The 25,919-nt window shown below is 43.3% G+C and overlaps 1 protein-coding gene and 2 long non-coding RNA genes across 3 annotated transcripts in view; 2 read left to right on the forward strand and 1 right to left on the reverse strand.

Annotated features, from left to right (window-relative positions):
• gdh03 (glutamate dehydrogenase 3) overlaps positions 1 to 25,919 on the forward strand; it is a gene marked incomplete at its 3' end in the record, with an annotated part of 144,420 nt that overhangs the window by 107,282 nt on the left and 11,219 nt on the right.
• On the reverse strand, positions 9,514 to 11,086 carry LOC110498956. Its single transcript, XR_002469898.2, has 2 exons — positions 10,606 to 11,086; positions 9,514 to 10,459 (listed from the first exon to the last, which is right to left on the reverse strand). It is a non-coding gene; the product is annotated as an uncharacterized LOC110498956 (long non-coding RNA).
• Positions 11,020 to 13,190, forward strand: LOC118942035. The gene is made up of 3 exons (XR_005037926.1): positions 11,020 to 11,155; positions 11,233 to 11,294; positions 12,978 to 13,190. It is a non-coding gene; the product is annotated as an uncharacterized LOC118942035 (long non-coding RNA).

Below are 25,919 nucleotides of genomic sequence, written 5' to 3' on the forward strand. Positions count from 1 at the left end.
TTCATATCCTACTGAGTAAACAATTTCTGTACTTACAGCATTCATATAAATTCATTTTTATCAGGTTTTGACATTTGCCAATAAAACTCATGAATGCAACCGTTTATGGTCAGTGCCATTTAAGATAAAGGAAGATGATTTATGAGCATTACCTTATTTCTATTACAGCATATTGGATGACTGTCATTCATATTCCATTCACCCAGTTCAATGTAACAGCGATAGGTTTAGGCTACTACATGATACTCACATTTTCCCTATACCCATCATGAGGTTGCTACAACCTAGCCTACGAATGAAAGTCTACAATGTAGGTGCACACAGGTTTGAGGTGAGACAGTGACATTCAATACCGCCTTGCACTCTCTTACCTGCATCTAGCTAATATAGGGTGTAATCATTAGTCCAACAGCTGCAAACAAGAGTTGATATTGAACAAATTAATGTGTGCTTACCCGGTTTTCCGTTTAAGAAAAGTTTTTCAACAGAATCTGCAGAATGAATACACACCTGATCACGCGTAAACACAGGTCACTTTCATAGCAGCCACGTTGTATTCCTTCTCGCATCCATGCGCTCTCCTCCTCTCACCTCTTCCCTTCGCTTGTGGACTTCAATGCCAACACATCAGCTGTATGTGACCTGGCGAAAAAACCTTTCCAAGCCAAACCGCTAAACAAAGCATACATCGTTGTCACCATATTATTTAAAGTAACATCATAGTCAGCATAGCTAATAGAATTAAGGCATTAGTAAGCCTGCAGCAATGTTAATGTACAGTCAGTAAGCAGTGACACCGGCGAGTCTGTGGCAATACATTAGTAATACCAAAAGCTTACCTTGACATGGAAGAGTTCGTGTTGTGGTGGAAAGTCATAGCATCCCTCTGTTTAAGCAGGGTGTTTCCGTATGCTAAACTAGATAGCTGCATTTGCTAGCTAAGTAAGTGAAACTGAAAAAAAAAGACAATCTCTGTTTCTATTTCGGTCTTGCTTCTCCTTCATTTTGGAAGAAATTAAATTTGTTCAAAACTGTTCAACTATTGTCTTTCTCTTTGAGTCAACTGCTCGCTAGAAAGCTAGCTGTCTTCCGGCTATACCATGGTGCTACACTACAGAGTGCTGTTGTGGCTACTGTAGACCTTCTTTGCAAAATAGTGTGTTTTAATCAGTTATTTGGTGACGTGATTATATTTAGCATAACTTTTTAAATGTACATTTATGAAATTCACTGAGGAGGATGGTCCTCCCCTTCCTCCTATGAGGAGCCTCCACTGCTAAACACACATGCTTTGTTTGTAAATTATGTTGGAGTGTGCCCCTGGCTATCCGTAAATACATTTTTTTTTAAATGGTGACGTCTGGTTTGCTTAATATAAGAACATTTAAATGATTTATACTGTTATTTTAGCAATTACATTTACTTTTGATACTTAAGTAGATCTAAAACCAAATACTTTTAGACTTTTACTCAAGTAGTATTTTACTGGGTGACTTTCACTTGAGTCATTTTCTAACCTTTCTGGTGCAGGAGTCCCGCTAGCGACCCACCTCGACAACATCCGGTGAAATTGCATATCGCCAAATTCAAAATACAATAAACGCAGCGAGCGCCCTCGGTCACGCATTCAATGAGACTTGTTTTGCAATAGGACCTCCTCAGGATAAACAACTATTCCTCTTTGGTTTTTCAGAATAAAATCCTAAACCATGTATAAAGACTTGACATCTAGTGGAAGCCATAGGAACTGCAATTTGGGAGGCGCAAGTCTTTGGTTTCAATAGCTTAAGTTTGGAATTGGCTGGCAGGTCAACAGAAAAAAAAAATTGGTCCTCGGGATTTCACCTGCCAAATCAGTTCTGTTATACTCAGACATAATTGTAACAGTTTTAGGAACTTTGGAGTGTTTTCTATCCAATACTACCATGCATATGCATATCCTAGCTTCTGGGCCTCAGTAACAGGCAGTTTATTTTGGACACCTCAGTCATCCAAAATTCTGAATACTGCCCCCTATCCCTAAGTTAAGGCATCTTTACTTTTACTCAAGTATGATAATTGGGTACTTTTTCCACCACTGGGTCTCGGGACTGTTGTAGTGGTATTGATAGTGATGGCAGTGTTAATGGTAGTAGTAATGCTAGTAAAATGGTTTTCATAGGCTATGGTTATTCATGGAGACCTATTTTGGGGTGGTTTGTACGTGAGGAGTTATTATAGTGCGTTATAACGGTCTAGTAATAGTGATAGTAGTGGTGACTGTGGCAGTAGTGGTGGTGGTGGTAGCAATAGTGGTAGTTACTACTAATACCACTACTATTGCAGTAACTGTGGTAAATTGCAGCATAAAGCTTTATTAAAGCTTTTTTTTAAGTGTCAGTCTGTACACACTGGATCAGAGCTAGTTAATGCAGACCAGAGCTATACCAATGCTACTAGCTACACCCTGGACCAGAGTTGGATCAGAGTTAGCTAACAGCAAGCTACACCCTGGACCAGAGCTTGTACAGACCAGAGATAGACCGCAGCTAGTGCAAACCAGAGCTAGAAAGCTACTAGCTATGCCCTGGACCAGAGCTAGGCCAATGTTACTAGCTATGACCTGGAACAGAAATGGACCAGAACAGGTGCAAACCAGAGGTAGTGCGTACGAGATTTAGCCAGTTGCTAGCTACACCCTGGACCAGAGCTAGTTAGTGCAGACCAGAGCTAGACAGGAGCAAGTGCGGACCAGAGCTAGCTACTAGCTATGCCCTGGACCAGAGCTGTTCCAGAGCTACAGTGTCTTGCGAAAGTATTCGGCCCCCTTGAACTTTGCGACCTTTTGCCACATTTCAGGCTTCAAACATAAAGATATAAAACTGTATTTTTTTGTGAAGAATCAACAACAAGTGGGACACAATCATGAAGTGGAACGACATTTATTGGATATTTCAAACTTTTTTAACAAATCAAAAACTGAAAAATTGGGCGTGCAAAATTATTCAGCCCCCTTAAGTTAATACTTTGTAGCGCCACCTTTTGCTGCGATTACAGCTGTAAGTCGCTTGGGGTATGTCTCTATCAGTTTTGCACATTGAGAGACTGACATTTTTTCCCATTCCGCCTTGCAAAACAGCTCGAGCTCAGTGAGGTTGGATGGAGAGCATTTGTGAACAGCAGTTTTCAGTTCTTTCCACAGATTCTCGATTGGATTCAGGTCTGGACTTTGACTTGGCCATTCTAACACCTGGATATGTTTATTTTATTTTATTATTATTTTTGAACCATTCCATTGTAGATTTTGCTTTATGTTTTGGATCATTGTCTTGTTGGAAGACAAATCTCCGTCCCAGTCTCAGGTCTTTTGCAGACTCCATCAGGTTTTCTTCCAGAATGGTCCTGTATTTGGCTCCATCCATCTTCCCATCAATTTTAACCATCTTCCCTGTCCCTGCTGAAGAAAAGCAGGCCCAAACCATGATGCTGCCACCACTATGTTTGACAGTGGGGATGGTGTGTTCAGGGTGATGAGCTGTGTTGCTTTTACGCCAAACATAACGTTTTGCATTGTTGCCAAAAAGTTCAATTTTGGTTTCATCTGACCAGAGTACCTTCTTCCACATGTTTGGTGTGTCTCCCAGGTGGCTTGTGGCAAACTTTAAACAACACTTTTTATGGATATCTTTAAGAAATGGCTATCTTCTTGCCACTCTTCCATAAAGGCCAGATTTGTGCAATATACGACTGATTGTTGTCCTATGGACAGAGTCTCCCACCTCAGCTGTAGATCTCTGTAGTTCATCCAGAGTGATCATGGGCCTCTTGGCTGCATCTCTGATCAGTCTTCTCCTTGTATGAGCTGAAAGTTTAGAGGGACGGCCAGGTCTTGGTAGATCTGCAGTGGTCTGATACTCCTTCCATTTCAATATTATCGCTTGCACAGTGCTCCTTGGGATGTTTAAAGCTTGGGAAATCTTTTTGTATCCAAATCCGGCTTTAAACTTCTTCACAACAGTATCTCGGACCTGCCTGGTGTGTTCCTTGTTCTTCATGATGCTCTCTGCGCTTTTAACGGACCTCTGAGACTATCACAGTGCAGGTGCATTTATACGGAGACTTGATTACACACAGGTGGATTGTATTTATCATCATTAGTCATTTTAGGTCAACATTGGATCATTCAGAGATCCTCACTGAACTTTTGGAGAGAGTTTGCTGCACTGAAAGTAAAGGGGCTGAATAATTTTGCACGCCCAATTTTTCAGTTTTTTATTTGTTAAAAAAGTTTGAAATATCCAATAAATGTCGTTTCACTTCATGATTGTGTTCCACTTGTTGTTGATTCTTCACAAAAAAATACAGTTTTATATCTTTATGTTTGAAGCCTGAAATGTGGCAAAAGGTCGCAAAGTTCAAGGGGGCCGAATACTTTCGCAAGGCACTGTAGCAGACAATATTTGCTTAAAATTCCATGGAATTCTTTTATATTTTATAGTATGAAGAATACAATTGAACATAGCTGAATAAAATAGAAAGGACATTTTCTCCAAATGCATATGCGGCTGTACTGTGTTTAGTGGTGAACAAAGAAACAGGTTAATGCTTAATTTATAATTATTTATGTAACTTTAGTTGTGATACAATCATTGGATTATATGCTTGCATTTTTACTACATTCTAAGGCTGCATGATGTGACTAATGATGATTTGAAAAAAAGTTGCATGAAAGGCCTAAGCTCTGCTTTTCTTTTTTTGCGCAGGCTGTACACACTTCATCAGGCTCTCATTCACATTTTGACAAGCACTTGATAATGCCTCAAATGTCCTGCGGTATCCCCTTTGTGTGACCATAATGCCCCCTAAAAAAAAAAAAGCCATGCCTTTTGCGGGCAGTGGCTTTTGTGCCCTTAGGGTGAATATAATCATTATAATTCCCTTCTCCCGGCTGAATGATCCAAAGCACCTCTCACTCAAGTGGCTCTCCTTCACATGATTGGCTCTTTCTCACAGGCTACAAGTGAAGACATACACATATTGGAGCATATTGGAGATATTAGAAGAACTGTCCATATTTACTTTTCATCAGCCAACAAGATGAGTCGGCCTAACAAACAGCAAAAACACTAGCCTATATCAATCTACTATACCCCATAGTACAAAAGTTTACCTATTCTATTCTGTGCAAGAAATAAATATTCCAAACAAGTCTGGGGCAGTTGTGGGATGGGATAGATCCCAAATTAATACAACCACTAGCTTCAAAATATATGTTTTAAGCAATGTGGCTGACAACAGATTTAGAACGTTTAGCTTAAAATGTTGATAAACTATTACTCTATTTCATGACATTATAAGTGCAGCAATGCTCACATTGCAGTAGGCTATAAGCGCAAACTTTCCATTAGCAGGAAAACACCAATCTCAAAAGTGACCGCAAATCCGATTATCCATGTCATGCTTTTATTAGAAATCAAATTAGCCACATGCGCCGAATACAACCTTACCATAAAATGCTTTCTTACAAGCCCCTAACCAACAATGCAGTTCAAGAAATAGAGTTTAGTTTATTTAGTTAATATTTTCTTGAGTAGCACAATAAAATAACAATAATGAGGCTACATGCAGGGGGTACTGGTACAGAGTCAATGTGCGGGGGTACAGGTTAGTCGAGGTAATTTGTACATGTAGGTAGGGGTAAAGTGATTAAAAGTGTATTTTAATGGTGAAAATGATCTTCCCCAAACTTGAAACTCACGTGCTGCGTATGTATGCCAGTTAGGCTCTACACCCATTGTAAAGCGGATTAATGTGCTTAATTGTAAGAAGTTATTTGGCCACTTTAGTTGTGATACAAACCTTATCAAAACATAGGCCTATGGGCAAGGCTACATGAGGTGTGGGACTATGAGTCGAAAAAGTCACAAAAAAGGCATGCGTTTCTTGCCTTACTGCACACAAGCTGGGCATCATTCACAATTGATATTATACAGTCGGAAGTTAACATACACCTGAGCCAAATACATTTAATCTCAGTTTTTCACAATTCCTGATATTTAATCCTAGTAAACATTCCCTGTCTTACGCCAGTTAGGATCACCACTTTATTTTAAGAATGTGAAATGTCAGAATAATTTGTCAGAATGATTTCAGATTTTATTTCTTTCATCACATTCCTAGTGGGTCAAAAGTTTACATACACTCAATTAGTATTTGGTAGCATTGCCTTTAAATTAACTTGGGTCAAACATTTCGGGTAGGCTTCCACAAGCTTCCTACAATAAGTTGGGTGAATGTTGGCCGATTCCTCCTGACAGAGCTGGTGTAACTGAGTCAGGTTTGTAGACCTCCTTGCTCGCACACGCTTTTTTAGTTCAGCCCACAAATTTTCTATAGGATTGAGGTCAGAGCTTTGTGTTGTCTACTCCAATACCTTGACTTTGTTGGCCTTAAGCCATTTTGCCACAGCTTTGGAAGTATGCTTGGGGTTATTGTCCATTTGGAAGACCCATTTGCGACCAAGCTTTAACTACCTGACTGATGTCTTGATGTTGCTTTAATATATCCACATAATTTTCCGTCCTCATGATGCCATCTATTTTGTGAAGTGCACCAGTCCCTCCTGCAGCAAAGCACCCCCACAACATGATTCTACCACCCCCAGCTTCACGGTTGGGATGGTGTTCCTCGGCTTGCAAGCATCCCTCTTTTCCCTCCAAACATACAGTGGGGCAAAAAAGTATTTAGTCAGCCACCATTATCCCATTTAAAAAGATGAGAGGCCTGTAATTTTCATCATAGGTACACTTCAACTATGACAGACAAAATGAGAAGAAAAAAATCCAGAAAATCACATTGTAGGATTTGTAATGAATTTACTGCAAATTATGGTGGAAGATAAGTATTTGGTCAATAACAAAAGTTTCTCAATACTTTGTTATATACCCTTTGTTGGCAATGAGGTCAAACGTTTTCTGTAAGTCTTCACAAGGTTTTCACACACAGTTGCTGGTATTTTGGCCCATTCCTCCATGCAGATCTCCTCTAGAGCAGTGATGTTTTGGGGCTGTTGCTGGGCAACACGGACTTTCAACTCCCTCCAAAGATTTTCTATGGGGTTGAGATCTGGAGACTGGCTAGGCCACTCCAGAACCTTGAAATGCTTCTTATGAAGCCACTCCTTCGTTGCCCGGGCGGTGTGTATGGGATCATTGTCATGCTGAAAGACCCAGCCACGTTTCATCTTCAATGCCCTTGCTGATGGTAGGCTTTGTTACTTTGGTCCCAGCTCTCTGCAGGTCATTCACTAGGTCCCCCCGTGTGGTTCTGGGATCATTTTGACCCCATGGGGTTGAGATCTTGCGTGGAGCCCCAGATCAAGGGAGATTATCAGTGGTCTTGTATGTCTTCCATTTCCTAATAATTGCTCCCACAGTTGATTTCTTCAAACCAAGCTGCTTACCTATTGCAGATTCAGTCTTCCCAGCCTGGTGCAGGTCTACAATTTTGTTTCTGGTGTCCTTTGACAGCTCTTTGGTCTTGACCATAGTGGAGTTTGGAGTGTGACTGTTTGAGGTTGTGGACAGGTGTCTTTTATACTGATAACAAGTTCAAACAGGTGCCATTAATACAGGTAACGAGTGGAGGACAGAGGAGCCTCGTAAAGAAGAAGTTACAGGTCTGTGAGAGCCAGAAATCTTGCTTGTTTGTAGGTGACCAAATACGTATTTTCCACCATAATTTGCAAATAAATTCATTAAAAATCCTACAATTTGATTTTCTGGAATTTTTTCCCTCATTTTGTCTATCATAGTTGAAGTGTACATATGAGGAAAAATACATGCCTCATCTTTTTAAGTGGGAGAACTTGCACAATTGGTGGCTGACTAAATACTTTTTTACCCCACAATGGTCATTATGGCCAAAAAGTTATATTATTGTTCCATCAGACCAGAGGAGTGAGGAGGAATGTGGGGAGGAATGTGGGGTGGTACAGAGAAGGACTGTCACCCACCGTTTGCCAAGATGGTTGTTAGTGCCTGTCCTTCCTGCTGGATCAGGATCGAACCCGGGTCTGTAGTGATACCTATAGCACTGTAGCAGTGCCTTACACCATTGCGCCACACAGGAGGCCCCTTTGTAGTCAAAAGGTTTCTGACTCATATCGATGCCACATAAGCTGTTTTCAAAGCGTTACTTGCTTTTTAGGGACAGTCACTCTTTAATCAAATGGTTTCCCGGCTTGTAAGTAAACGTTTCACCCTAAAGTCTGTTTTTTCGGCATGTGACAAACAAGATTTGATCTGATCCAGAGTGCCAGTGCCCCTTCGACACTCACTGTTTGGAAAAACAGTCGATGCGCTTATGAGAAGTAGTGTGACCTACACAGATAATTCCTTCAGGCAGGACAGTGCAGACCGTGCAAGGTCCGACAAGGGGACACTCATGTTTCTCTGTTCTCCATTTCACCTTAGTGTTTTTTTGCGGACTGGAGTCTGCAGAAACACTACAGTGAATAATGTTAGAGTTGCGTAAATTCGAATCTGGTATCAGGATTAATATAACAATGAGTCACCGATTGTATACTATGTAATTTTTATTAGCTAAGTAATAAATGGGAAATGCAACTTTCGTATATAGGGGCTCACTGTAATTACCACGCAGGGCAGAACAGAGAACTGACAAGATGTATGTAAACAGTGTTCGTAGAGACTGGGCGTGGTTTAGACTCACCCAGCCTATTATTGATTGTTGTCGTACTTGAGCTGGTACCAGCCCCAGGGCGCTCCAGTTGATAGATGTAACTTGCTGTGAAGAATATCTATGCGCTCATGCTCGATACCGTTATCTCTGTACCTGGCTCCTGTTATCTAACAAAAGACTGCTTGTTCTGCAACACCCAGCTCTGAATGTGCCTCCCCCCCAACTCATTGCACAGTTCCTGTCTTCATGCTACTCTGTATTTTTCCATCATGTGAAAGGCCCATGGCCTTGAAACTGTTAACAATGTTTCAAGTCAGCTATGTTGCATAACACATACATACACAAGCCAACAGCAGATAATATTCAATCATATATGTGGTAATGGCTATAATGTAAAACACAGAATCCAACAATACGGTAGTATTTACTGCAGTATACTATAGTATAAATGCTGTGTAAAAAAGAGTAGTGTGTGTATATATACACAATAGTAATTACTGTAGTGTTTTTGCGGACTGTAGTATCCTGTAGTGTTTACTGTTGTGTTTTTGGGGACATTACTGTAGTATTCACTAAAGTGTTTTTGTTGCATTATCTTTGACATAGAAGTGGGAAGCCTTCACCTTGAGGAAACATACTGCAGAAATACTAAAAGAGCAAATGTTCCATAACCTGTAGGTCTGAGTTCTGAACAGAGTTCAGCGCTTCTGCTCTGTTCTTTAACCACAGGGAACACAATACACGGTCAGTACTTGGCATGTAGGTTTCTCACTTACAGGTGGCAAAAATTGGGATATGGGGGCAGGGTACTGTATATGTAGTACGTCCTGACACTTGTTAAATCAAACTTTATTAGAATTGCGTTTCAAAAATCTTGATACATTTTAGAGCACACATTTTGAAACAATATGAAACACATATTGCTGGGGAAATTCACAGGGACCACCACCTTTTTGCTTTAAGCACCTTTATCATTGGGAAAGTGCTAAACTATAACCAAAGCAAGATAATGATGATGGTGAGCACTTATGAATGCATTTTTCATACAAGCTCAATAAAAAACAAACATTAAAAGGTAAAAGATACAACATTCAAATAATAAGGTGAGAGGAACAGCAGGCTTTAGCATAGTTGTTCATCAAATAATGTTTCTCTTCTGATCTGCCCTGGAATGTTCAGTGCTTCCCTTTTCCTCCTTCCACCTCTTCCTTTATTTCCACCTTTATGTCTTCCTGTTTTATGTCTTCCTCTTTTATGTCCTCGCTCTCTCTTTTCCTCTGCTCTCCTCTTTCCTCAATGCCTAGCTCTGCCATTTTCTTCTCGACATCCTCTGTCGTCTCGACGCTCTGTCTCACTCTCTCTCTCAAGGCTGGGAAATCATTTGGGAATATCTTTAACGTCTCACTATTATCCTGCACCATGATTATCCCAGTAGTATAATACACATTTATAGTGCCTGCCTTCGTTTTCAGTTGTTTGAAATATTCCTTAGATCTTTTATCCCACCGTTTTCCCTCAGGATAGTGTTTCAGTATTTCCTCTTCCCATGTAGAACCATTTGTTGTGTAGAAAATGAGGTCGCATGGAGCATTTTTTCTTTCATCACGATATAAAGTCTCTGGCTTTCCCTGCAAAATGTTTTTTTTATATATTTTCTTTTCCTTTTCATCTGTCATCCCCTCAGGGTAGGGGATGAGGGGGGGCAATATGTTCAGTTGTTTTACCTCTGCCATTTCTAGATGTGGCGACTAGATTTCCTTTGACTGTTTACTACCACCTGTAATAAAGATGAATGTTAATGTATTTATTATCTAGGTCACTCATTAACAACATATTCTCTTTCACAAAATAGCCAGGTTAAATATTAGGAGCAGGGCCGTGTATTTCCTTGACTAATATTGGAAGTCTTTCATCTGTACTCACTCTGGAGCTGTGTGTCCGCTTTCTGATCTCGTCTCTCTGTCTGTAGAAGATCTGTGTTCGTTCAGTTCTGAAGACTTTTCCTCTTCCTTTAACAACCTCTGTGTAGCAGGAGATACAGTACTGTGTCCTCTCTAGGAAATGGTCTCCGTGTTTTCAGAGTTGTAAGGACAACTGAAAAGATGACCGTGAAAGAAGTGTAACTGGTGATATTTCCGCTGGCCACTCCCGTATATAACGTAGGTTACATTAAGGTGACGTGCCAGAGCCTTTCTGACGTTCAGGTTTTGACGGAATGAAAACGATACTAATCTGAAATGTGTGAGTGAACCCAGATGAAACTTCAGGGATGAATGTTGATCGACTGGATATACTTGAAAATACGATGGTTGCCAATGATCATGTTACATTGCTACATTGCCATCTAAGTATTTCCCTCTCTATCCCTCGCTGTCTCTCAGTGTCCGTTCAGGAGAGTTTGGAGAGGAAGTTTGGAAAACAGGGAGGGTCGATCCCTGTTGTTCCCACCGCTGACTTCCAGGCCAGAGTTGCTGTGAGCACACACACACACACACATTATGCAATATGTTGGCAGTTTGACAACACATATTTCCTTCCTCTCCACTCCAGGAGCTTCTGAGAAGGACATTGTTCACTCTGGCCTGGCCTACACCATGGAGAGATCTGCCAGGGTAAGAGTGTGAGCGAAAAAGTTATCCTTTTTGATAAAACTATATTAAATACATTCACGTCACCAAATACCTGATTAAAACAGTAGTCTCAATAGCACCTTCTAGGGTAGCACCACGGTATAGCCGGAGGACAGCTATTTTCCTTCCTTTTCTGCATACATTGAATTCAATACAAAACCTGTGGCTCGTGCTCCTCACCCCCCCCCCCTTCATAGACCTACAGTACATGGTAATTATGATGAATTCCGGAGGACATCCTTCAACCATTCAAAGCTATTGCTGAATGAACTGACATGTCCATCCAAGCAAAGGATCAGAAAATGTACCTAGAAAATGTACCTAGTACTACACGTGTGATTTAGAAGCTTGCCGAGTTGGTGACATTGTAGGATATATTGAGATATTGAATAGTTATTTTTTAGCATTTTTACGATAATATTCCATTCAAATTAGTTTCTTCAATCTACAGGAGACGGAGCAGGCAGATTATATATTGTTTTCTTGGTTTTAGAACTACATTCTGTTGTAGCATTAGGGCCATTTATTTAAATTTGCCCTGCTAACTTTACTACTAGATTGCAGATTTTTCCACCAGAATGGCTAGATAACGCTAACGACAATGTAGTGAATTTTTTGTTGAAGAAGCCCTTTCATTGCCCACATCAGATTCTGCATATTCAACCTGTGCAACACAACTAGAAGGTTGGAGAAACAGGGGTACTGCATTTTTGTGAATGTAAAAGTTGGCATTGGTACAGGCCACCAGCCATTGACACCAGGAAGGTTGGGGCCATGGACTGCTTACGCCAAATCCTGACTCTCTGCGTAATGCCTCAAGAACCCGGGATTCGTCGGGCCAGGCAATGTTTTTTCACTCCTCAATTGTCCAATGTGGGCGATCGTGTTCCCACTGGAGCCGCTTCTTGTTTTTAGCTGATAAGAGTGGAACCTGGTGTTGTCGTCTGCTGCAATAGCCCATCTATTATGATGAGTTGTGCATTCCGAGATGTCGTTCTGCACACCACTGTTGTACAGCGCCATTATTTGTCGGTTTGTGGCCCGCCTATTAGCTTGCACAATTCTTGCCATTCTCCTTTGACCTCTGTCATCTACAAGCTGTTTTCAGCCACAGGACTGCCGCTGACTGGATGTTTTTGTTTGTCGCACCATTCTCGGGTAAACCCTAGGCACTGTCGTGCGTGAAAACCCAAAGAGGCCAGACGTTTCTAAGGATACGGCGCCGAGCGCCTGGCACCGACGATCATACCACACGCAGTGGCTTAAGTCAGTCATATTCCCCATTCTAACGTTCAATCAAACAGTAACTGAATGCCTCGATGCCTGTCTGCCTGCTTTATATAGCAAGCCACGGTCACGTGACTCACTGTCTGTCGGAGCGAACCATTATTGTGAACGGAGTGTTGTACCTAATAAACTGGCCACAATGTACAACAATATGGCTGTATTTAAATGTGTAAATAGTGTTAACTTAATATAATGTATATAATATTATTTTATGTGTACTGTAGCTGTTAACTGTATTTAGTAATAATATTATATAATGTTGTATTAGGAGTTGTGTTGACTGTGACTCTTCCTTCCAAGGCCAGAACAGACAGTAAAATGTGTCCAGTTCTCACTAGGTTATGTTTATAGAGGAAGATGTCAAATTCTACCTAGCAGAGCTGGCTCTGGCCCTCGACCACCTGCACCATCTTGGCATAGTTTACAGAGACCTCAAACCAGACATGTATTTTGTGGGACGAAGCAAGGGGACAAGATGAGGGAAAGTTCCGCTAACAAGGGCAACTACTAGGAGCTTGCAGAGGTAATTTCACATTATTACGCTTTACTTGCTGAGCACATGGACATTTCTTCTGTTTTCTCTGTGATGTCGAAATAAATCCATTAAAAGTGAGATTAAAAGAGAGGTTGACACAGTCTATTTTTTTTCACATTGGCAAATGGAGGAAACCACAGACATCAACTGTCACTTGCAGTTGTTGTCAGGTATGCGGATGATCCGGGCTTTATTCATGAACTTTTCTTGGGCTACTTTGATGTGTCAAGTGGGCGAGATGCGCAGTCTGTGTTTGACTTTGTCGGAGTTGAACTTAATGGAGAAACTTGTTGCCCAAACCTATGATGGCACTGTTGTAATGGAACGTACAGTATCTGCTATTTACAGCGAAATGCCCTCCTGTTCCCTGATTTAATTAAGAGGAGATTACTACTCCACTTCCAGTGTCAACTCTGTACTGAACTGAAGCCATGTCTCATGTGCCCTCTCATTCACTGGCTCACTGAATATTTCCTCTCCAAGCACTGTGTCACGGCCGTCGTTCAAGGAAGACCAAGGTGCAGCGTGGCGAGCGTACATTTTCTTTTATTTAGTAAAATGTCGCCAACAAAACAAGAAATAACAAAAACGACCGTGAAGCTTACAAGGGCTTCAGTGCCCCTAACAAAGACAACTTCCCACAATGACAAAAGGGGAAATGCTGCCTAAGTATGATTCCCAATCAGCGACAACGATAGGCAGCTGTCCCTGATTGAGAACCATACCCGGCCAAAACATAGAATTACAAAAACATAGAAGATAGAATGCCCACCCAAATCACACCCTCACCAAACCAAATAGAGACCCAAAAAGTCTCTAAGGTCAGGGCGTGACACACTGAGTAGCCCTGTCAATTCTCTCATTACTGCATGTAGTTTTAATAACAATCACATTATTCCACATAAATGTGATTGTAATTCTTGCTTTGACTAACCCATTCTTAGCTCTTTTGTCTGTGTTTTAAGTTGTTTTTTTTGGTCTTCCCAGTCAAATCCTGTCCTCATTGGAAGAGTTGAGTTCTTCTCCAACACCATCCATCCATGATGATCTTGTCCTGAACTGAATCCTCTGAACATCTCAACCCAGGTCCTGCACTGAAGTCAAGCCTCTGAACACCTTAACTCATGCTTCATACCCTCATTCAAATCACTGCTGTGATCCCTTCCCAACATGGCGTAAGTAGCCCTCTCATTCCCATGACTAATTATATTTTACTATAAATGCCTTTATTAAAATGTTTACCGCGGGTCTCCCGTCCTCCTAAATAGTTGGTAGCAGTATTTATTAGACAGGGGTAAAGATAAAGCTTTTGTTCAGGCGCCGGGCAGGTATTAACCATGCCGAAAGGAAAAGAGTAGAATAGAGAGAGTACCTGTCAGGGGTGCGTGAATGAGGACCCAAAAGCGAATTAACAAAACAGAGTTTCTTTAATGACGAAACACATGTAGGCTCAGATGGACAGGCAGATTCCGACAGGACAGGACAAGGTTAGATGAACTGGCAGATTCCGACAGGACAGGACAAGGTTGCAGCAAACACGACGATAGTCTGGTTCAGGCATGAGAAACACAAACGAGAATCCGACAAAGACAGGAGCAGGAACAGAGAGAGATATAGAGACCTAATCAGAGGGAAAAAGGGAACAGGTGGGAAAAGGGGTGAACGAGGTAGTTAGAGAAGACAAGGAACAGCTGGGGGAAAGAGGGGAAGAAAAGGTAACCTAATACGACCAGCAGAGGGAGACAGGGTGAAGAGAAAGAACAGGAACAAGACACAACATGACAATACATGACAGTACCCCCCCACTCACCGAGCGCCTCCTGGCGCACTCGAGGAGGAAACCTGGCGGCAACGGAGGAAATCATCGATCAGCGAACGGTCCAGCACGTCCCGAGAGGGAACCCAACTCCTTTCCTCAGGACCGTACCCCTCCCAATCCACTAGGTACTGATGACCACGGCCCCGAGGACGCATGTCCAAAATCTTACGGACCCTGTAGATAGGTGCGCCCTCGACAAGGATGGGGGGGGGGGGGGGGGGGACGAGCGGGAGCGCGAAGAACGGGCTTAACACAGGAGACATGGAAGACCGGGTGGACGCGACGAAGATATCGCGGAAGAAGAAGTCGCACTGCGACAGGATTAATGATCTGAGAAATACGGAACGGACCAATGAACCGCGGGGTCAGCTTGCGAGAAGCTGTCTTAAGGGGAAGGTTCTGAGTGGAGAGCCAAACTCTCTGACCGCGACAATATCTAGGACTCTTAGTTCTACGCTTATTAGCGGCTCTCACAGTCTGCCCCCTATAACGGCAAAGTGCAGACCTGACCCTCTTCCAGGTGCGCTCGCAACGTTGGACAAAAGCCTGAGCGGAGGGGACGCTGGACTCGGCGAACTGAGACGAGAACAGCGGAGGCTGGTACCCGAGGCTACTCTGAAAAGGAGATAGCCCGGTCGCAGACGAAGGAAGCGAGTTGTGGTCCGTTTCCGCCCAGGGAGCTTTCGATCTCCTCAAGAATCGTTTTACTTCCGCACCTATCCTTGTTACACCTGACGTCTCTAGACAGTTCGTTGTCGAGGTTGACGCGTCAGAGGTGGGCGTGGGAGCCATTCTTTCTCAGCGCTCCCTCTCTGACGACAAGGTCCACCCTTGCGCGTATTTTTCTCATCGCCTGTCGCCGTCGGAACGTAACTATGATGTGGGAAACCGCGAACTGCTCGCCATCCGCTTAGCCCTAGGCGAATGGCGACAGTGGTTGGAGGGGGCGACCGTTCCTTTTGTCGTTTGGACTGACCATAGGAACCTTGAGTACATCCGTTCTGCCAAACGACTTAATGCGCATCAGGCTCGTTGGGCGCTGTTTTTCGCTCGTTTCGAGTTCGTGATTTCTTATCGTCCGGGCTCTAAGAACACCAAGCCTGATGCTTTATCTCGTCTCTTCAGTTCTTCAGTAGCCTCCACTGACCCCGAGGGGATTCTCCCTGAGGGGCGTGTTGTCGGGTTGACTGTCTGGGGAATTGAGAGGCAGGTAAAGCAAGCACTCACTCACACTCCGTCGCCGCGCGCTTGTCCTAGGAACCTTCTTTTCGTTCCCGTTCCTACTCGTCTGGCCGTTCTTCAGTGGGCTCACTCTGCCAAGTTAGCCGGCCACCCTGGCGTTCGGGGTACGCTTGCTTCCATTCGCCAGCGTTTTTGGTGGCCCACCCGGGAGCATGACACGCGTCGTTTCGTGGCTGCTTGTTCGGTCTGCGCGCAGACTAAGTCCGGTAACTCCCCTCCTGCCGGCCGTCTCAGGCCGCTTCCCATTCCCTCTCGACCGTGGTCTCACATCGCCTTAGATTTTATCACCGGACTGCCTTCGTCAGCGGGGAAGACTGTTATTCTTACGGTTGTCGATAGGTTCTCTAAGGTGGCTAATTTTATTCCCCTTGCTAAGCTTCCTTCTGCTAAAGAGACGGCACAAATCATCATCGAGAATGTTTTCAGAATTCATGGCCTTCCGTCAGACGTCGTTTCGGACAGGGGTCCGCAATTCACGTCTCAATTTTGGAGGGAGTTTTGCCGTTTGATTGGGGCTTCCGTCAGTCTCTCTTCCGGCTTTCACCCCCAGTCTAACGGTCAAGCAGAACGGGCCAATCAGACTATTGGTCGCATCTTACGCAGTCTTTCTTTTCGTAACCCTGCGTCTTGGTCAGAACAGCTCCCCTGGGCAGAATACGCCCACAACTCGCTTCCTTCGTCTGCGACCGGGCTATCTCCTTTTCAGAGTAGCCTCGGGTACCAGCCTCCGCTGTTCTCGTCTCAGTTCGCCGAGTCCAGCGTCCCCTCCGCTCAGGCTTTTGTCCAACGTTGCGAGCGCACCTGGAAGAGGGTCAGGTCTGCACTTTGCCGTTATAGGGGGCAGACTGTGAGAGCCGCTAATAAGCGTAGAACTAAGAGTCCTAGATATTGTCGCGGTCAGAGAGTTTGGCTCTCCACTCAGAACCTTCCCCTTAAGACAGCTTCTCACAAGCTGACCCCGCGGTTCATTGGTCCGTTCCGTATTTCTCAGATCATTAATCCTGTCGCAGTGCGACTTCTTCTTCCGCGATATCTTCGTCGCGTCCACCCGGTCTTCCATGTCTCCTGTGTTAAGCCCGTTCTTCGTCTTGACAAAAAAAAAACCCGCTCCGGCGGGAGAGGAGGAGGGGACTATGGTACCGGCGTCAAGAGCTACAGACAAATAATCTTCGAGAGCCTTACGTTCGGGAGCCGACAGAGAGTATAGTCTACCCCGGGGGGGAGTGGTTCCCGGAAGGAGATCAATACTACAATCATACGACCGGTGTGGAGGAAGAGAGGTGGCCCTGGACCGACTGAACACCGTGCGCAGATCGTGATATTCCTCCGGCACCCCTGTCAAATCACCAGGCTCCTCCTGTGAAGAAGAGACAGAGGAAACAGGAGGGATAGCAGACATTAAACATTTCACATGACAAGAGACGTTCCAGGAGAGGATAGAATTACTAGACCAATTAATAGAAGGATTATGACAAACTAGCCAGGGATGGCCCAAAACAACAGGTGTAAAAGGTGAACGAAAAATCAAAAAAGAAATGGTTTCGCTATGATTACCAGAGACAGTGAGGGTTAAAGGTAGCGTCTCACGCTGAATCCTGGGGAGAGGACTACCATCCAAAGCGAACAAGGCCGTGGGCTCCCTTAACTGTCTGAGAGGAATGTCATGTTCCCGAGCCCAGGTCTCGTCCATAAAACAGCCCTCCGCCCCAGAGTCTATCAAGGCACTGCAGGAAGCTGACGAACCGGTCCAGCGTAGATGGACCGACAAGGTAGTGCAGGATCTTGAAGGAGAGACAGGAGTAGTAGCGCTCACCAGTAGCCCTCCGCTTACTGATGAGCTCTGGCTTTTACTGGACATGAAGTGACAAAATGACCAGCGGAACCGCAATAGAGACAGAGGCGGTTGGTGATTCTCCGTTCCCTCTCTTTAGTCGAGATGCGGATACCTCCCAGCTGCATAGGCTCAGCACCCGAGCCGGCAGAGGAAGATGGTAGTGATGCGGAGAGGGGGGCAACGGAGAACGCGAGCTCCTTTCCACGAGCTCGGTGACGAAGATCAACCCGTCGCTCTATGCGAATAGCGAGTTCAATCAAGGAATCCACGCTGGAACGAACCTCCCGGGAGAGAATCTCATCCTTTACCTCCGCGCGGAGACCCTCCAGAAAACGAGCGAGCAAAGCCGGCTCGTTCCAGTCACTGGAGGCAGCAAGAGTGCGAAACTCAATAGAGTAGTCTGTTATGGATCGATTACCTTGACATAGGGAAGACAGGACCCTGGAAGCTTCCTCCCCAAAAACAGATCGATCAAAAACCTGTATCATCTCCTCCTTAAAGTCCTGATACTGGTTAGTACACTCAGCCCTTGCCTCCCAGATTGCCGTGCCCCACTCACGAGCCCGTCCAGTAAGGAGAGATATGACGTAGGCGATACGAGCAGTGCTCCTGGAGTAAGTGTTGGGCTGGAGAGAAAACACAATATCACACTGGGTGAGGAACGAGCGGCATTCAGTAGGCTCCCCAGAGTAACACGGCGGGTTATTGATTCTGGGCTCCGGAGATTCGAAAGCCCTGGAAGTGGCCGGTGGATCGAGGCGGAGATGGTGAACCTGTTCTGTGAGGTTGGAGACTTGGGCGGCCAGGGTCTCAACGGCATGTCGAGCAGCAGACAATTCCTGCTCGTGTCTGCCTAGCATCGCTCCCTGGATCTCGACGGCTGAATGGAGAGGATCCGAAGTCGCTGGGTCCATTCTTGGTCGGATTCTTCTGTCAGGGGTGCGTGAATGAGGACCCAAAAGCGAATTAACAAAACAGAGTTTCTTTAATGACGAAACACATGTAGGCTCAGATGGACAGGCAGATTCCGACAGGACAGGACAAGGTTAGATGAACTGGCAGATTCCGACAGGACAGGACAAGGTTGCAGCAAACACGACGATAGTCTGGTTCAGGCATGAGAAACACAAACGAGAATCCGACAAAGACAGGAGCAGGAACAGAGAGAGATATAGAGACCTAATCAGAGGGAAAAAGGGAACAGGTGGGAAAAGGGGTGAACGAGGTAGTTAGAGAAGACAAGGAACAGCTGGGGGAAAGAGGGGAAGAAAAGGTAACCTAATACGACCAGCAGAGGGAGACAGGGTGAAGAGAAAGAACAGGAACAAGACACAACATGACAATACATGACAGTACCACTACCAGACCCACACACATCAGCAGAAGTGACTGCCTAGAGTGTAGCCTGTTTACCAGATAGCCAGTGGAGAGAAAAGAGAATACACACCCTATAAAACCCACATCACAGCACAGGGGTAACCCCACCAAGAATACCTCATACAATAATAGTAATAATAATAATAATAATAATAATAATAATAATAATAATAATAGCAGAGCAATTGAAAAGAACTTCATACAAGAAAGAACCCAGTCATCAGCAGAGGATTTGCAGTCATATGTATTATCTTCCAGTGGAGGAGTGCAGAGGGTATGAATGTGGGGGGTGTTCATAGAAGAGGTCGACCGATAACGATTTTTCAACGCCGATACCGATTAAAATCGACCAATTGTTTTTGTTGTAATAATGACAATTACAACAATACTGAATGAACACTTATTTTAACTTAATATAATACATCAATAAAATCAATTTAGCCTCAAATAAATAATGAAACATGTTCAATTTGGTTTAGATAATGCAAAAACAAAGTGTTGGAGAAGAAAGTAAAAGTGCAATATGTGCCATGTAAAAAAAGCTAAAGTTTAAGTTCCTTACTGAGAACATATGAAAGTTTGTGGTTCCTTTTTAACATGAGACTTCAATATTCCAAGGTAAGAGGTTTTAGGTTGTAGTTAATATAGTTAGGACTATTTATCTCTATACCATTTGTATTTCATATACCTTTGACTATTGGATGTTCCTATAGGCACTATAGTGTTGCCAGTGTAACAGTATAGCTTCCGTCCCTCTCCCTGCCCCTACCTGGGCTCGAATCAGGAACACATCGACAACAGCCACCCTCGAAGCAGTGTTACCCATCGCTCCACAAAAGCCGCGGCCCTTGCAGAGCAAGGGGAATAACTACTCCAAGTCTCAGAGCGAGTTACGTTTGAAATTAGCGCACACCCAGCGAACTAGCTAGCCATTTCACATCGGTTACACCAGCCATTAGGCTGATAAGCTTGAAGTCATAAACAGCACTGTGCTTGCGAAGAGCTGCTGGCAAAACGCACAAAAGTGCTGTTTGAATGAATGATTACGAGCCTGCTGCTGCTCAGTCAGACTGCTCTATCAAATCAGACTTAACCTTTCTGATCTCCCCATCCCGGATCTGGGATCGTGAATACAGACTCAAGCTCATTACCATAACGCAACGTTAACTATTCATGAAAATCGCAAATGAAATGAAATAAATATGCTAGCTCTCAAGCTTAGCCTTTTGTTAACAACACTGTCATCTCAGATTTTCAAAATATGCTTCTCAACCATTGCAAAACAAGCATTTGTGTAACAGTATTGATGGCTCACGTAGCATTTAGCATTAGCATTCAGCTGGCAACATTTACACAAAAAAACAGAAAAGCATTCAAATAAAATCATTTACCTTTGAAGAACTTCAGATGTTTTCAATGAGGAGACTCTGATAGCAAATGTTCAGTTTTTCCTGAAAGATTATTTGTTTAGGACAAATCGCTCCGTTTTCTGCGTCACGTTTAGCTATGAAAAAACCCCTGTATCCAGGATTGTGTAAATCTATCAGCAAGCTCATTAGCATAACACAACGTTAACTATTCATGAAAATCGCAAATGAAATGAAATAAATATGCCATCTCTCAAGCCTTTTGTAAACAACACTGTCATCTCAGATTTTCAAAATATGCTTCTCAACCATAGGAAAACAATCATTTGTGTAAAAGTAGCTAGCTAGCGTTAGCATTTTGCGTTAGCATTTAGCGTTAGCATTAGCGTTAGCATCCAGCACGCAACATTTCAACAAAAACATAAAAGCCTTCAAATAAAATAATTTACCTTTGAAGAACTTCTGATGTTTTCAATGAGGATACTCTCAGTTAGATAGCAGATGCTCAGTTTTTCCAAAAAGATTATTTGTGTATTAGAAATAGCTCCGTTTTATACATCACCTTTGGCTACCAAAAAAAATCAGAAAATTCAGTCCTCAAAACGCGAACTTTTTTCCAAATTAACTCCATAATATCGACTGAAAACATGGCAAACGTTGTTTAGAATCAATCATCAAGGTGTTTTTCACATATCTCTTCATTGATACATCGTTCTTGGACACATGGTTTCTCCCCTATATCAAATGGAAAAGTACGAGCAGCTGGCAATTGCGCACCGAATTCCACGCAGGACACCAGGCGGACACTTGGAAAATGTAGTCTCTTATGGTCAATCTTCCAATGATATGCCTACAAATACGTCACAATGCTGCTAAGACCTTGGGCGAACGACAGAAAGTGTAGGCTCATTCCTTGCGCAATCACAGCCATATAAGGAGACAATGGAAAACAGAGCTTCAGAAATTCTGCTAATTCCTGGTTGATGCATCATCTTGGTTTCGCCTGTAGAATGAGTTCTGGGGCACTTACAGACAAAATCTTTGCAGATTCTGAAACTTCAGAGTGTTTTCTTTCCAAAACTGTCAAGAATATGCATAGTCGAGCATCTTTTCGTGACAAAATATCGCGCTTAAAACGGGAACGTTTTTTATCCAAAAATGAAATAGCGCCCCTAGAGATCTAACAGGTTAATTATAACACAACACACAGAAATACGAGCCTTTGGTCATTAATATGGTCGAATCCGGAAACTATCATTTCGAAAGCACAACATTTATTATTTCAGTGAAATACGGAACCGTTCGGTATTTTATCTAACGGGTGGCATCCCCAAGTCTAAATATTGTTATTACATTGCACAACCTTCAATGTTATGTCATAATTCTGTAAAATTCTGGCAAATTTGTTCGCAATGAGCCAGGCTGACCAAACTGTTGCATATACCCTGACTCTGCGTGCAATGAACGCAAGAGAAATGACACAATTTCACCTGGTTAATATTGCCTGCTAACCTGGATTAGTAGTTATAACTCGTGATTATGATTGATTGATTGTTTTTTTATAAGAAGTTTAATGCTAACTAGCAACTTATCTTGGCTTCTACTGCATTCGAGTAACAGGCAGGCTCCTCGTAAAAGCCTTTGTTGTGTCTATGAACTAGAGGTCGACTGATTAATCGGAATGGCCGATTAATTAGGGCCGATTTCAAGTTTTCATAACAATTGTTAATCTGTATTTTTGGGCGCTGATTGTTTGCCGATTTAAAAAAAATGTTTTATACCTTTTATTTAACTAGGCAAGTCAGTTAAGAACACATTCTTATTTTCAATGACGGCCTAGGAACGGTGGGTTAACTGCCTTGTTCAGAGGCAGAACGACAGATTTTCACCTTGTCAGCTCGGGGGATCCAATCTTGCAACCTTACAGTTAACTAGTCCAATGCTCTAACCACATGATTACATTGCACTCCACGAGGAAAAATGTCCACAATCTTCTCGGCCACATGTCATTAGTACACACCACCTCAATACAGTTCAAATAACAATACACAACTTGCAAACAACCTCCTTTTTAACTAAAATGTCCACCCAAATACTTCTGGCAGAGCAATAATAGTCCAGCTCTAATGAACTTCAATGGGAAGTGCATTTGAAAAATAGAAAGTCTGTTGCAGGGTAAAGCACTGGAGAGAAAGAGAACAAGAGAGATCTTAGCTGTGCTCTTCAGGCTTGCTGGTGTACTGTCTGACAGTCCGACGGTTTGTTGGTTTGTATGTCAAAACTTCGCAACAATGTTGCTACTAATCCATGCGATCCATAACCGGCGAGGTCCCATAGGATAACAACCATACGATAACAACCACGACCTAGAGCTGTCACACCGATGATTGAGTTAAACACTTTATAAACTACACACGCTGAAAATAAAACAAACTTCTGCAGCATAGCACACACAATCAAACTGTCGCGCCAACCAAGAGCTCCTCCCCAAAGAGAGTCTTTATTTCCTCCTTCCTTACTGCTGATGCGCTCTTTAAGTGGCAGCGATTTCGCCACAAGTTCAAGTGTCCAGTCAACACTGCTGCTAACCTAGGCATAACGCTCTAGCGGCCTGCCACACTGCTAGTTTGGCTCTCTGGCCCAGTTCACCTAACATTCGGTAGTTTTTGTGCCATCCAAGTTAAAACTCTCTCCCCTTAAGGTTAGCGTAAGGGCAAGGATTACATTTAGGGTTAGGATAAGTGTTAATGTTAGGATTTAGAGCCGCTCTCTCCTGCAAAGCCCTGTTCGGTGACACAGAATAGCCAATGCCTGTGGCCACTTTCTAGGGGCGAGGTCCAAGAGAATCAAGCATGCTTTGCAAGAAACACTATGCTCATAGGCCTCGGGCAGTTAACTGGGACACACTCTCTGCTCCCCTAGCAGTGGGCATGACTCGCGTGCGCTGGCACATTACCAACTTCTGAGAGCCTGCTCTCTGCATCTATCCAGACTGAATCAAGAGACAAATTGTTTGAAGCGTCAACTCTATGAATGTTTTTGGAGACTCCATCCCTACACAGTGATAAACGCACCAGTAGGGATGGAAGCGCTGGCACACCCTGTCAAATACAGTGCCTTGCGAAAGTATTCGGCCCCCTTGAACTTTGCGACCTTTTGCCACATTTCAGGCTTCAAACATAAAGATATAAAACTGTATTTTTTTGTGAAGAATCAACAACAAGTGGGACACAATCATGAAGTGGAACGACATTTATTGGATATTTCAAACTTTTTTAACAAATCAAAAACTGAAAAATTGGGCGTGCAAAATTATTCAGCCCCCTTAAGTTAATACTTTGTAGCGCCACCTTTTGCTGCGATTACAGCTGTAAGTCGCTTGGAGTATGTCTCTATCAGTTTTGCACATCGAGAGACTGACATTTTTTCCCATTCCTCCTTGCAAAACAGCTCGAGCTCAGTGAGGTTGGATGGAGAGCATTTGTGAACAGCAGTTTTCAGTTCTTTCCACAGATTCTCGATTGGATTCAGGTCTGGACTTTGACTTGGCCATTCTAACACCTGGATATGTTTATTTTTGAACCATTCCATTGTAGATTTTGCTTTATGTTTTGGATCATTGTCTTGTTGGAAGACAAATCTCCGTCCCAGTCTCAAGTCTTTTGCAGACTCCATCAGGTTTTCTTCCAGAATGGTCCTGTATTTGGCTCCATCCATCTTCCCATCAATTTTAACCATCTTCCCTGTCCCTGCTGAAGAAAAGCAGGCCCAAACCGTGATGCTGCCACCACCATGTTTGACAGTGGGGATGATGAGTTCAGCTGTGTTGCTTTTACGCCAAACATAACGTTTTGCATTGTTGCCAAAAAGTTCAATTTTGGTTTCATCTGACCAGAGCACCTTCTTCCACATGTTTGGTGTGTCTCCCAGGTGGCTTGTGGCAAACTTTAAACAACACTTTTTATGGATATCATTAAGAAATGGCTTTCTTCTTGCCACTCTTCCATAAAGGCCAGATTTGTGCAATATACGACTGATTGTTGTCCTATGGACAGAGTCTCCCACCTAAGCTGTAGATCTCTGCAGTTCATCCAGAGTGATCATGGGCCTCTTGGCTGCATCTCTGATCAGTCTTCTCCTTGTATGAGCTGAAAGTTTAGAGGGACGGCCAGGTCTTGGTAGATTTGCAGTGGTCTGATACTCCTTCCATTTCAATATTATCGCTTGCACAGTGCTCCTTGGGATGTTTAAAGCTTGGGAAATCTTTTTGTATCCAAATCCGGCTTTAAACTTCTTCACAACAGTATCTCGGACCTGCCTGGTGTGTTCCTTGTTCTTCATGATGCTCTCTGCGCTTTTAACGGACCTCTGAGACTATCACAGTGCAGGTGCATTTATACGGAGACTTGATTACACACAGGTGGATTGTATTTATCATCATTAGTCATTTAGGTCAACATTGGATCATTCAGAGATCCTCATTGAACTTCTGGAGAGAGTTTGCTGCACTGAAAGTAAAGGGGCTGAATAATTTTGCACGCCCAATTTTTCACTTTTTGATTTGTTAAAAAAGTTTGAAATATCCAATAAATGTTGTTCCACTACATGATTGTGTCCCACTTGTTGTTGATTCTTCACAAAAAAATATAGTTTTATATCTTTATGTTTGAAGCCTGAAATGTGGCAAAAGGTCGCAAAGTTCAAGGGGGCCGAATACTTTCGCAAGGCACTTTAAAATAACATTTTATTAATCATGTGCCGAGTACAACAGGTACTGTTGTACTGTCTACTTACGTGCCCCTAACCAACAGTGCAGTTTTTTTTAAAGATAAGAATAAAAGAAACAAGTAATGAAAGAGCAGCAGTAAAACAATAACAATATATACAGGGGGGTGCCGGTACAGAGTCAATGTGTGGGGGCACCGGTTAGTTGAGGTAGTATGTACACGTACAGTAGGTAGAGTTAAGGGTGATGCCCTACGCTTTCTCTCTCCCCTCTGCCTGGTACCCCTGACTCTTAGCAGAGTGATGTAACAGGCTTATCCCTCATCTTCGAGCCCCTCGATGACCAGGGGTGCCCTGTTTAGCAGAGATCACTTTCCTGCTTTACAACCAGTCCTGGTAACCACCGTTACGCAGGGATCTT

The sequence above is a fragment of the Oncorhynchus mykiss genome, chromosome 20 (genome assembly GCF_013265735.2).
Source record: "Oncorhynchus mykiss isolate Arlee chromosome 20, USDA_OmykA_1.1, whole genome shotgun sequence".
Classification (NCBI taxonomy): Eukaryota; Metazoa; Chordata; class Actinopteri; order Salmoniformes; family Salmonidae; genus Oncorhynchus; species Oncorhynchus mykiss.